The sequence below is a fragment of the Triturus cristatus genome, chromosome 3_1 (genome assembly GCF_964204655.1).
Source record: "Triturus cristatus chromosome 3_1, aTriCri1.1, whole genome shotgun sequence".
NCBI lineage: Eukaryota > Metazoa > Chordata > Amphibia > Caudata > Salamandridae > Triturus > Triturus cristatus.
This window is the reverse complement of record NC_140583.1, coordinates 171,842,074-171,856,388: the sequence shown is the minus strand read 5'-3', so window position 1 is coordinate 171,856,388 and position 14,315 is coordinate 171,842,074.

Sequence of the window (14,315 nt, the reverse complement as noted above, 5' to 3'; positions counted from 1 at the left end):
TAAGAAGACAGATATAAGGGCACACTGGAACATGCAGCCCATTGAAGGCCACCATAAATGTGGCAACCGTTCCGTGTACAGCACCACCATTGAAGAACATGAGTTCACATATGATTCCATCAAATGGACTCATAAAGAGTTTACCAATTGCAAAACCAAAAATACAATTTATGCCATTTAGTGCTTGTGTCCAAAACCGTACATTGGGAAGTCAAATCAACAAATCAACCAAAGAATAGTACAACATCATTCTCGAATTAAGAAACACGTGCTAACTGCACTGATTGTGTCACATTTCGTGGAAAATAAACACTCTGAGAAAGATTTTGTATGGACTGTGTTAGCAGGACTAAAACAACCTCCACGTGGAGGTAATGTTGAATATCTACTGCTGGAAAAAGAAGCTTATCTAATTTTGAAATGTAATTCTACTCAAAAAAGCCTCAATGAAATGTCCGAATTAAATCAAGCAATCAACTAATATTTTGGTCCATTGATTCGCATTTCAACTCCAAGTACTAACAGGCCAAAGATTTTCCCAATCACACAAAGTGAAACTATCACAGCCGATCAAGTGGCTCAAGGAACAAATCCAAGACTACATTCCCCATAAGCCCACAAACGAAGCACATGAGCGACTTCCTGTCTCCCAAACTCTAAAAGCGCATTAGCTCGGAAAACCACATTTGAAGGACGAGTCACCCGTGTGAGTTCATTAGCTGAAGAAGAACAAGAGGAGCAAATCCAAGACTACATCTCCCACAAATCTACAAATGTTGTGGGAGGGAGCATGCCTGGGGCCGAGGTGCCTCCCACTGGACTAAACATAATAGTCCCGATTCACAAAGAAAAAACGAAGATGTTTGATATAAGCATAGACCAAGTGCCTAAGTTTACGATTTTGGGAATTCACAAAGGGCATTTACGAGTACTATCTTTGTCTGCACTCGGGGTGGATCTCTGCTCGAGTGTTGAAATACTGATAGTACTCATAAATGCCTTTTGTGAATACCCAAAGTCGTAAACTTAGATGTTTGGTCTAAGTTTAGACCAAATGTCTAAGTTTACCTTTGTGAATCAGGCCCATAGTCTATTGGTGAAGGTACATAGACAAAAGTATCAGCCTATGGATGAGGTCGGTGTACGCATAGCAGGAATATTTTATCTATCTTAATGACAACCTCTGTAATGTGTAATTAACTATATGTCATCACAAAAAAAAAATGATTTCTTAGATCTACAGTTCTATGTGAAAGCTGGGGTTATTCAAAGCACCATGTTCTGAAAGCTACTCTTGAGGCAAATTGAGGCCAAGTGGATCTATTGCTTGGAAACAATACAGTTAGGACACAATACTGATAATGAATTTCACTATTTCCTTGGTTGATACTACACACACATTGTACTGTATAACATATATCACGCAAAACCTGGGGTTGTGTTTTGGTAAGATGCAGCTAGAAATGTTATTGGATAATTGCAGACATGTTCATTGTGTTCAAACTATGGAGATCATGTGTGAAGTGGGTTGCGTCCAGATCATGGAAATGTGCTTGTACTGGACACATTGATTTACTTAATTGTACCCACTTTGAGATACATATACTCATGTGACATGCAAGCACTTTGGTCTTTTGTAGTTTTGTCCCCTTTTGGGATCCAATATTAGTCAGGCATGTGTTTAGTTTATTTATTCATTTATTATAAGGACTTACAAATATCTGACACTCAGTTTGTTGGGGTTGTATTGGATACATTGCTCGAATCGATATGTGCTGTAGATGGTTGTTAGACATGTGTCTTCTTAGGATTATATGGTAATTATGATAAAAACTTTACAAATAAGTGGCATTCTGGATGTTGTGGTTCTTGGCTTTAAGCACCTTGAATGAATGGTTATTGGACTCTGATTATTGAGGCTTTTACTTGGAGTGATTCTGAGAAATACGCTGTGATGAATATATGGGGGAATTACCCTTAAAATGCTAATTAAGAATATGCCTCCTTTCAACACATGCCTTTTCCCCGAAATGATGTTTACCACAGATGCTGTATCATCGGGAACCGTACATTCTGTGGAAAAATCCCACCCAGTTTGGAAAGTCAGCTGCATTCTAACTCCCCAATCATGGATTGAAAATTCAGCAGTAGGTTCTACCTCCTTTGTTTTAAAGAGAAGAGAGCTTCCCTCTGAAGACCGCGCTGTCAGCCTACTGTCAACCTGCCATATGCTGCATGTCCTTATCTGGCAGTCTTAATTGGGGTTCCTCCCTTATGGAAAGGAGAAACTTATACTTACGAGGAGCTGTATAATAACATTCTTGATTGGTTAGTGTGGAATAAAGGGCTGCTTCTCCATTCTGGCAATGATATCCTATTAGTAAGGAGATGTGCTTGGATTTGGTCTGGCCCAATTGTTAGCAAAGGTGACTGTGTAACTGTGAATTTTGGATCCCCATGGCTGGTTCGTAATCTAATAAGTAGTGGTGTATCTTTGGTACCTTTGGGTATTTTTACAAACCATGTTCCCCTCAAATGCATGGTTTTTCACGGCAGTCAGGGCCAGAATTCATTCACCCCTTTTTTTTTTTGTTTTTTTGTCAAACGTGTATTTATTGGTATTTTTTTCAGTTTTTTGCATACACTTCGTACAGTACAGCAAAAGTAGTTGCAGAATGAAAATACAAAGCATTGCATCATGAGGGGTATCGAGATTGTAGGGCGCTTGTTCAGTCATATCCAAGCCTTCCTATATAGGGATCTATAATGTTAAGTACAGTTGCTGGTAATGTACAGGCCTAAGGTGTCCCCTTCTGAAATATGCGAACGGACAACCCGTCTTTCTTTTGTGACAGGATTTTACCCAACCTTTCCAACTGGGAAGGTACTCCAAATAAAACAAAGACATAAACAAATAAAATAAACCCCACCCCCATCCCAGCAACATGGTAAGTGGTGGCAACTCTACATAGGAAAGATGTTTCACTGTCTGGTCATGTGCATGATGTTTAGAATTGGAAGAGATGCATATCCCTAACCGAAGGTAGACAAACAGCCAGTGGTAAACCTCGTGTAAGGAAGGCTACTAGCGGTCCCCACTTGTATTCAAAGCTCTTATAATCGTCACGGAAGATGTCTGCCATTCTCTCAAGACAAAGTAGTTTCCAGAGTTGCGAGTGCCATAATAAAATAGTCGGAGCTATCTTTTTCCAAGCAGCTGTGATTGCTACTTTCGCGGCTCATATGCATGCCCACATAATGGCTTTATCTGCTTTGGTTTGGTGTTCGAGGGATGGGTCACTAATGCCTAAGAGGACCCCTCCATCGTGGTCAGTATGGGGTAGCCCAGCAGGGTCTTAATTTGTGCAAGAATTTCCTCCCAAAATGGTCTTATGGTGGGGCAGTCCCACCAGATGTGTTGGAAATCACCGAGCAATCCACAGCCCCTCCAGCACTGAGCTGATGTGTTTGGGAAGATTCGTTTGAGTTTGGCAGGGTACAGATACCAGTCCATCAGTGTTTTAAGTGCGCTTCCCTAAGCTCCAGAGAATGATTACATTTCATGATGTCGGACTGCTGCAGATCGGCGCATACAAAATCTCCCTACTTCCACGGACAGAGTAAATTCACAGTCGCACGCACATACACTCATCATACGCTAGGGCCCATCACACCAAAGTTCACACTATTACTCTATCCGCACTGAATATAGGAGGAAAACCTAAACCAATCTGCATCGAAACGAGGTTAATGCGACCATAAAGATATTGTCCTGAGTCATGATTTTAAACATAGGAAATATATCTGGAATTCAATAAATGACAAAGAAATAACCACCCGACACCGGAATTCAAACAAATGGTTGTTTATCTAAGTTAGTTCAAATGAAAGTCAATCAATAGCAAAATCATCATTCCCATAGTTACCTATTCTAGCTAATTGGGTCAGGCCAGGTCTCTCAGTAAAGTCTCTCAAGCTGCCGTCCTCAGCATAGGTTCAGGAAGAAGTGGCCTCAAAATCCCGAATGCAATGAACACGGACCCTCTCTAGTCTAGTATATTTATAACAAAACTAGCGAAATAAAAGTTACAAACAAATTCTGAAAGTCCGTTGAGCCGCTGAGCAGAGCGAGCAGGAAAGGATGTCACTTGGTAACATTAGAAAACCTCCGCTCAGGAAAAATCACAAAAATAAAAACATGGAAGAAGGAAACTCGAGTTTGCAAGCGATACATTTATGAATGCTCTTCCTTGGTACCATAGCAGAGCCACCGCAGGTTTATCTTTGTCCATTGTGGCTTTATTCTTCTCCAAGGACAATTGGAAGCATGTCCGGAGCTGCTGTCCTCACGGAAACTTTTAAATCAGACAGAGGCTGTGGTCAGGGGACTTTCAACCATGTTCAGCAAGGCCTCTCTCGTCAAAATTCAATCACTCGAGCGCAGGCTGTAAATAGCAGCCATCTTGGTTTAGGCCAAAACGGACCATCTTAATTAAAAGAAACACAAAACAACGTTACCACATCATAATGATTATACAGTGTTAATTCCCACTAATACCCTTATGTGTATGTAATTACCTAGCCGTCTGCAACACAAAGAAGCATTAGCACACGTTATTTTAAAGCGCGCAAACACAAAACAAATAACACTTTTGCGATACTTATTTTAATTAAATTGCACATATTATTAAGCAACATGTATGCATTCCCACGTGTAGTTTCTCTCATTAGTAATGTTGGTTAATTAAGACGTTTAACAAAACACATAATTAATGATTATAAATTAGTAATTTTAATCATAACATATAGACAAAACTGGAGCTTAAAACTCAATAAGTTTTCAACAGAAAACTCTGCTCCAGCAATCCCCCCTTTGCTGATATATTATCACCACAAAAACCAACCCAAAAAAAAAAATGTAGTCCCAATTTTTAGGAGAAATTGAAAATGTCTTTTTATGACACAACATTAAACACCAGACTCCCTCTCATCATCCCTCTTCAACTCCAAGTAAACACTCTCCCTCAATTCTTCTAATTCTATTTCTTGTGGGTCTCTCCTTGACCTCTTTTGTTTCTTTTCAGCATTTCCTCTAATTATTCTCTTTTTCCCTCCCCTGTTTTTACAACACAAACACCCCAATCTTAGTATCAGTAAAGCAACTATTACGCATGTCAATGGAAATAATATTTTACCAATAATTGTACTACCTATCTTAGCAATAAAACTCTTAACAGCAACTATCTTATTAGCTATTTTAGTCCAGATACTTTCAGCTTCCAGTGGTACCAATTCTTCATGCAAATCAGTAATATTTTTGATATAGACCTTCAGATCTTTACTTTCGTCAGGAATGTAAGTGCAACAATGTTGAACTTTCAGCATTCCACAGACTCCACCCTCCTTGGCTAATAGAATATCAAGGGCAAGTCGATTTTGCATAGACATGGCACGTACGGCAATCATCTCCATATTTACCAAAAGAAACCCTCCAGCGGTACTTGTCGATAAGCGATCCACCACTGTTGACAGTTTCCGAATTCCATATGCATTTAAGGAAATTCCCACTGCTGGAATTAAAGCTCCAAAAATATCACCTACGATTTCTGACCAAGTTTCTCTCTTAAAACGTGCGTAAATTAATGTGTTCTACATCTTCTATCCTATCTATATGAAAAATCTTTGGAAAGACCAGGCCTACATAACACGTGCCATACCAATGGTCAGGCAACCTGTAATAAGCCTTATTCCCACAAACATAATACACTCCTGGGAAAACTGGATCTTCTCCACCTTTAAAACCCCATCCTGTTGCAATGAAGTATGTATCATGACACTCACTAGTCCCAACAAAATACCTATCATATTGGGATTTCTTTCTGGTAATGCATAGTTTACCCTTCTGTGGTGCATCTAAAGCCAAAGTTGGACTGGCCCCATTCCGCAATTCCTTTCCCATCTCAATATCCCAAATTGTCTCACTCATTTTATATTTCCCTGCCTTTTCATGCATGCTCATTCTCCTTTCCTCTACCATGTTTAGGAAAGCCTTCTCCTCTTCTTTCAAACTGCAAGTTAAATTGTTTCTAAAAATGTAATCTAATGTTAATTCTTCTTTCTCAATAAAAATCTCACCAAAAATGTTAGCTTCTTTAGCTGGATTCAGCTTTTTGTTCATAGGCAATTGCCCAAAAATGTTATCTTTGTTAGACATCTCATAATCTATTTTCCCTAACAAATAAAAAACACTACTTAACACACTACATGAAATTCCATACGTAGCTGGTAAATGGGGATAAGTAACACCTTCTGAAACGGATGCAGGTAATTGCATACAGACGTAGCAATCCCTAACTTCCATTGTCTTTACGTATTCATACAACAACTTTGAAAAAACATTGCTAGAAAAATCATTAATTGACCTATCTTTATGTATATAAATGTTACTAATTCTAGTTGGAACTATTTTCTGTGAACTCCTCTCTATATTAGTCACATTTTCAGTATGTATTACAAAAGTGTCTATTGTAACTCTAAAAGTAACTAGTAAAGCTAGTACACCCCATAATAGCATTAATAATCCAGTACAGCAGCAGCACATTCTACACCATCTTTTCAAGAAGGCACATCTACTTTGTCTATTCTCTGTGTTAGCCATTTTACTACTTTGGCAGTGTGTTTTGACTTAGCCTCTTCTACTCCACTACTGAAACACTAGAACACTAGATTATTTCAAACAGCTAATTTCAGATTTTCTTTTTTTCACTTTTTCTCCAAGTGACTCCTTTAGTTCACTCAATTCGGATTTTCATCACTTTTCACTTCTTCTTCAGCAACATCGAATTGTATCAGATCTTCAACAACATCCTGAGCATCCGACTCTTCTCCAATGTCAGTCAAGATAACTTTCAGGATTCCAACAGTTTTCTCCTCAACCACTTCACGTACGGTCCCCTCTGGATTTCCTTGACTTTCTGTCTCTTCACCTTCAGACAGTGCCACGTACGTCCATTCCGGCGACCTATACTCCTGGTTAGGTTTTCTGATTCTCTTGATCTCCTCTGGTTCTTTTGAGACCTTTTGTTTATCACTCTTTGCTTGATTCTGACTTGACACCTCGTTCACCTGTTCAGCCTTCGTTGAATTTGCTCGTGTCAGTCTGTACCTCAGTCTCTTTATCTTGTTAGGCCAAAGATCTCCTCTTACAACCCTTTTTGGTCTTACTTCTTTATTAAATCTTTCTCTGATCCAAGTTCTCTTTCTCAGAACTCGACCCTCTGATTTCTCATTTTCACTCTCATCCGATTCTGTCTCATTTGCCTCTTGTTCTTCAACAATTTTCTTTTGCTCCACAGTCTTTTCCACCACTGATTGAGATTTCCCTATTTCTGTCCCTCCTCGGGTCTCCGACACGCAATCTTCTTGCTGTCTACTTGTCCCTTCACCTAGCTTATCAGGAATGTTCCCTACACCTCCTCGGGGGTCTTCCGCAATCTGTCCCTCTCTATCTTCTTCTGACCCTGCTTCTTCAGGTGTAATCTCAAGTGGATTTTCAACCTCTTCATCTGATTCAGGTGTAGTCTCTGTGGAATCACTCTTTTCTCTTCTTTCTTCTCTACTGCTTGTCGGAACTTCAGGCACTCTTACAGAATCCGATCTCTCCTCTGAGACTCTCAATGTTTCTCTTGAAGCCTCTCTTGGAAAGAAAAAAGAATCACCTGACTCTCTTTCTCCTTCACCCCTTTCAGGATTCTTTTTTCTTCTCACTGGTTCAGTTTCTGCATCATCACTGGAATCTGACTCTTCAAAATACTCTTTACCAGTCCCATATTTTGGATTAGGAACTCTCAGAGTGTGACTTGCATGCACCCAGTTTTACACACCAGCACACTTTACTGCAGTCGTCGTAGTCAGAATGACTTGTCTTGGCCTTCCCCACCTTGGAACCAAGCAATTTCTTCTTCTGTGTACTTAAATCCTCACCCAGTCCCCTGGACTCAGATCATGGGCTTGCTTCTTCTCAAGTGTGGTAGCGTCTTCTCCAACCTGGTGAAACACAGAATGAACTGCGTCAGTAATCCAAAATCATGTCATCAGTTATTGTCATCAACTTGTTGACAGGCACGAAAGCATGTCTCATCGCATGTCCCATTAAGATTTCGTGCGGACTCAACCCTGTGGTTCTATCTGGAGTAGACATAATAGTCATCAGCACTAGAGGCAAGACATCAGGCCATTTCATTCCAGTGGCTAAACACATCTTACCAATTCGGTTTTTATTGTGCCATTCATCTGTTCAACGACGCCAGAAGCCTCTGGTCTGTATGCACAATGTAGCTTCTGCTGTATGCTCAATACTTCACAAATTAAACCCATGAGCTCATTGTAGAAGTGTCCACCTCTGCCAGACTCAATTGTCACTGGGAACCCGTACCTAGGAATCAACTCTCTTAACAGTAATTTTGCAACTGTTATTCCATCATTCCTCCTAGTCGGATAGGCCTCCACCCATCTTGAAAACAAACAGACTACCACTAGAACATACCTCAATCTGTTCACTTGGGGCATTTCAATGAAATCTATTTGCATTCTGGTAAAAGGACCTCCTTCTCTGCCTATTGTTCCTAGACTCACCACTGTCTTTTTCCCAGTATTGAACTGCTGACAAATCAAACATCTCTGACAGATGCTCTCTGCAATCAGCCTGAACTTTGCATTGTACCAGGTTTGTTTAAAAGACCTAATCATTGCGTCCCTCCCCAGATGCCCTTGGCCATGATACATTCTTGCCATTGTCGACAACATGGAATTGGGCATGACTGGTCTACCATCTCTATAGATCCAAACATGATCTGTCTCTCTTGGGGCACAACCTGCCTTGATCCAATCTCTCATTTCCTCAACTCCTGCCTCATCCTGCAACTGTTTCACTTCATCCCACGTTTCTAGGACATTAGTAAACATCACAGAACAAAAAGACATTTCCCTTTCTTGTGCCCTATTTATCGAATGATTGTTCTTTGCACAATACTGTGCTATGTCACTGGCAAAACGATTACCAAGAGTAACAAAATCATCTCCTTGTCCATGAGCAGCACACTTCACAACTGCTAGTTCTTTAGGCAGCTGTATCGCCTCAAGCAACTTCCCAACCACTTCAGCATTCTTTATTGGAGTCCCACTCGACGTCAAGAAACCTCTCTGTAGCCAAAGCTGGCCAAAATCATGAACGACTCCAAATCCGTACTGACTATCAGTCATCACAGTCACTCTCAGATTCTTCCCAATTTTGCAAGCTTTTGTCAATGCCACCAATTCAGCCACTTGAGCAGATCTTACTCCTTTCAAAGGCGAAGCTTCCATAACTTCTGAAACCTTGCACACCGCATATGCTGCACTTAGCACACCATCATCAGTTCTCAGACATGATCCATCCACAAACAGCACATGATCACTCTCAGGCAATGGCAAATCTCTTATGTCTGGTCTAGGTTTTGTGCAGTAGTCAAGCACATCCAAACAATCATGATCAACACCATCTCCCACATTCACATTGTCAGCATCTGGTAACAACGTTGCTGGATTCACATTCACACATCTCTCAAGAGTCACATTTGATGCTCCCAAAATGATTTTCTTATATTTAGTCAGCCGACTATGTGACATGTACTGAGTCCTGCTTCTTGTCAAGAGAATTGCCACATCATGAGGTACGAATACCCTTACAGGATATCCCATTATTATGCCCTCACTCTGTTCCAAGCTTCTGCATGTAGCAGCTACTGCTTTCAGACAACCTGGCAAACCCACAGCTACGGGGTCAAGTGTCGATGAGAAGTACGCAATCGGCCTTCTCAGTTGTCCATGCTTCTGAATTAACACTGAAAGTGCACATCCATTTCTCTCACTGCAATACAACTCAAACTCTTCCTCATAGTCTGGCATTCCCAAAGCAGGGGCTTCACACATTCTGCTCTTCAACTCCTCAAATGCTGCCATTTGTTCTCCATCTAGTTCCAATGGGTCTCTCACCTCACTTTTAGTCAGTTTAATCAGTGGCTTTGATATCAGGGAGAAATTACTTATCCACTGACGACAATAACCCGCCATCCCCAGAAACATCCTCACCTCTCTCTGGGTCATTGGGGCTCTCATTCCTCTGATAATTTTGATCCTGTCATCAGTCACTTTTCTCAGACCCTTTTCAATATTGTGTCCAAGATAATGCACCTCTTTCTTGCAAAATTGCAATTTGGCTGGAGATACCTTTAACCCTCCATCTGCCAGATGATTCAGTAAAGCTATGGTATCTACTTCACAAACTTCACGTGTCTTCGATGCCACAAGTAGGTCATCGATGTACTGCACTAGTACTGAGCTTTCAGGCATGATCAAACTCTCCAATGATTTCTTCAATAACTGATTGAATATCGAAGGACTCTCTGTATACCCCTGTGGGATACGACACCATGCTAAAATACGCTGTCCAAACCGAAATGCAAAAATCGGCTGGCTGTCATGATGCAATGGAATTGAAAAGAAAGCATGACACAAATCAATCACCGTGTACCACTCAGCATCATGAGGAATCTGATACAAAATCACTGACGGATTTGGCACAATGGGACAACATGCCACCACAATTTTGTTAACCTTTCTCAAATCTTGTACAATCCTGAACTTTCCCTTAGGTTTCTTCAGCCCCATTATCGGTGAATTACACGGGCTACTCAGTAACTCTCTCAAAACACCCTGTTGAATCATCTTGTCAATTATAGGAGTTATTCCCTCAATTATTTCTGGTGTCAATCTGTACTGTGGGATATTAGGATAAACAATTCCCTCGTTCACTGAAATCTTCACTGGATCTACATTATTCATCAATCCCACATCTTCTCCAGTAAAATCCCAAACTGCTGTTTTCACTGTGTGTCTCAACTCTTGAGGCAAATCCTCTGGGTTAAACACTGCATATGTACCAACAATCTCACTCTCTCTATTATCTAGAGTCATCCGGTACAAAACATCCTCATCTGGTGTTTCAAAAGCTATTCCATCCGGAGTACAGAAAATTGTACAATTCATCTTGCACAATAGGTCCCTACCTAACAAATTCACTGGACTAGTGTCACAGACTACAAATCTGTGCATGTCTGAAAATTTCCCTATTCTTACCCTTACTTGTTCGGTAAGACGAGTCTTAATCTGTGTATTGGCTACACCAACCACTTGGATTGCTTCGTCCGAGAGAGGAAGATTTCTAATATCTGCTGACCTGACAGTTGATCTCGTCGCTCCTGTGTCTACCAAAAAAGTAACACTCTCCCCATTTATTTTCCCATTCACAAATGGTCCTGCCTGGTCTATTTCTAGAGTTGCACCAAGTATGCACTCTTCCTCCTCTCTTCGGCACCGTCAATAGTCCCCTTCAGACTCACTCCCCTCATTTTTTAACCAGTACTGTTGTACTGGGTTTGAACGTCTCGGTTTGTTTACCTGCTCATCATTGTAGAATCCTGAGTCCTGGTTATACTTTTGGGATCCTCGATTCTGCGGCAAGGGCGGTTTTGGCTCTTGACTCTGCTGTCTGACAACCTTCTGCTGTTGCTGCTGATGATTACACCCCTCGTTCTGCACCTGTTGATTTAAGGTTTTATTCTCATTACTCACTAATGGTGGATTGGTACACTCGGATCTCCAATGCCCCAATTGTCCACAGTTGTGACAAGGGAACTTATTCTTTGCTTCTTCTAGATTCCCCTTCCCTTTTCCTGCATATCTGGGTCTATTTCCTGGATTATTTGCCTGTTCCACCAACTGTGCTTCTTGTCTCTCAGCAACTTTCACCTGTGCCCACATTGCCTTTTCTTTCAGCTTTCTCTGTTTTGCCTCAATCTCATCACTGAAGTACTTTGCATGTCTTAAGATTTCATCAATCTTTTTACTCTGCCAATCAACTGTATGCTCACGAATTCTTTCACTGATTTCAGGTCTCAAGCCATATACAAATCTGTATACAAAATGACTCAAATCCTTATCACCCAGGTGTTCATCTCCACTGAACTGTTTAAAAGCCAGTATCAGCCTTTCGAAAAAAGCATGAACTGATTCTTTTGCCTCTTGATGTGTTCGATCTATCTTAACCCAGTCTGTCTCTTTCGGGGGTACTTTATTTTTCAGGAACACAATAACCTGATCATATTTCTTCATCACCTCTGGATCTGGAGCTCCTGTTTTCTGATCCCTTGGATACTCCTTAGCAGGCCAATCCACAACTATTTTACACTCTGCCCACAAGTCTGCTGGAACAATTATATCAAACAGACTATTCAGGTCAATCCACAGCACTTTTGACAATTTCACAAACCTGTCTACCTGCCTATACCACTCGACGGGCTTTTCTCTCAGTCGAGGGAAATCATTCGTAAATGACAAAATATCCTGTCTAGTCCATGGGACATGTACATATCCTCCTCCAGGAATCTCTCTCATAGGATAAGCATCCACTGTTTTTTCCTTTTCTCTCATGGGAAAAGCTGAGTAAGTCCTGTCCACTGAATCTTCCCTTTTCTTGTACCATCTATCCTTCCACTTTTCCACATCACCCCATTTTCGCAATAAGGCAATCATTTCTTTAATCTGTCCTGTTCTGCCAGCACCATTTAGATTCTCAATATCCTTGTCGGAGAAATCCACCCTGTATGGCTTCTGCAAAGCTTTCACCTTATCCATGTCAACTCCTTGTTCACTCGCTATTGCTCTTAACCTGTCATGTGTACTTTTTGCCCTCCAGGTGATACTCTTGCACATGAATAACAACTCTCCATCATGATGGTTTTTCAGTATATCTGTAGGAATTGTTCCTGCAATAAGCTCCTCCAATTCTATGCGCGACCTAGCTACATCAATTGCCTGTGAATCTTTATCTTTCTTTTGAAGAACTTTCAACCAATCATTCAAATCCTCAGCTGTTATTTCAGTAGACTTTTTCACTGCACCCACTTGTTCTGCCATCCTCTGTGGTTCCAAAATCGTTCCTCCTAAACAACCAGTATTCAATCCTGAATTAAGCTGTACATCTAATCCTCCACTACATGTGTCATGTCTCGACTGTCTCAAATTATTTCCTCCCGTTCTCATTCCTGATTCCTCCAAAGAGCAAGTACCAACCAAACCATTTCCAACATAGGGAACTGTCAAACCATTTTCACCCATTCTTTGCTTATCAAAAATAGGCACAACCGGACCTATGGTTACAGGTACTGTAACAGCTTCCAGATTTTTCGTCAGCTCTCTAATTTTCTCAGTCAGCTCAGATGTCGTTCTGGCTAATTCTCTCGTTTTCTCGTCACTGACTCGATTCTCTCTCTCTCGCTCTCTCTCACTTTCCCTTTCCATGAAAGAGCTACCACTTTTCAAATCAGGTGTCACAACCTCAGTTTTCACAATTCGCAAAGTATCTCTTATTGGAGTAGCAACTGGCGTGCTCTCTTCTGGTTCTGGTCTATACGGAGGTGGTCTCTTGTAAATCATGTCATCCAAGACCTCATCCTCGTAATCATTAGCCCCATACCTTCTCACTTCTGCATCAGGCACCCTTTCTGTACCCTTCCTCTCTTCCTTCTCGTCAACTGTCCTCATAGGATATAATCCCTCTGACATACTAGCATCTCGCCATCTCCTCATTCGATCATGATGAGTTTCACGATCATATTTCCTCCCGAACATATACCTATAATTGCCTCCACTCCTCTGCTTTTCTCGCTCATGCACCTCATCTTCCCATTCTACCAACGCCTCGAACTGTGTCGGCCTTGGTCTAGGCTCTAGACACATCATTTTTTCCCGTAAATTTCTCAACACAGCCATATTAAATGAACCATGTTCCGGGAACTCTAAAACACCATCATCCTTAGTGTACTTAGCCCAGTTATCTAACCATATACAGGTATGATACCCATATTTCACAACCATGAAGGATGCAGGAGTTCTCGTTGGAGGTAGCAATTCACCTTCTCTAGTTATTATGTTTTTATCCTTGTCGAACCATCTTTTAATTTTACCGAACAAGGATTTCTTCTTCTTTTCCTCAGGTTGGTAATACATTTTAACGTTTACCAATATTCTCTAGTCCCTCCGCAACTGTACGATCTTTTTGTCCAATAACAGCGCGACTCACACCAACGCACCAATCCTGGAGCGTCTACGTCACCCTGTACTCCTTCCAATCCCTGCGCGGCTCACACCAACGCACCAATACCAGCGCGAGCACTGTTCTGATCCACTACCCAATCACAGCGCGGTCTGTCTCTGAC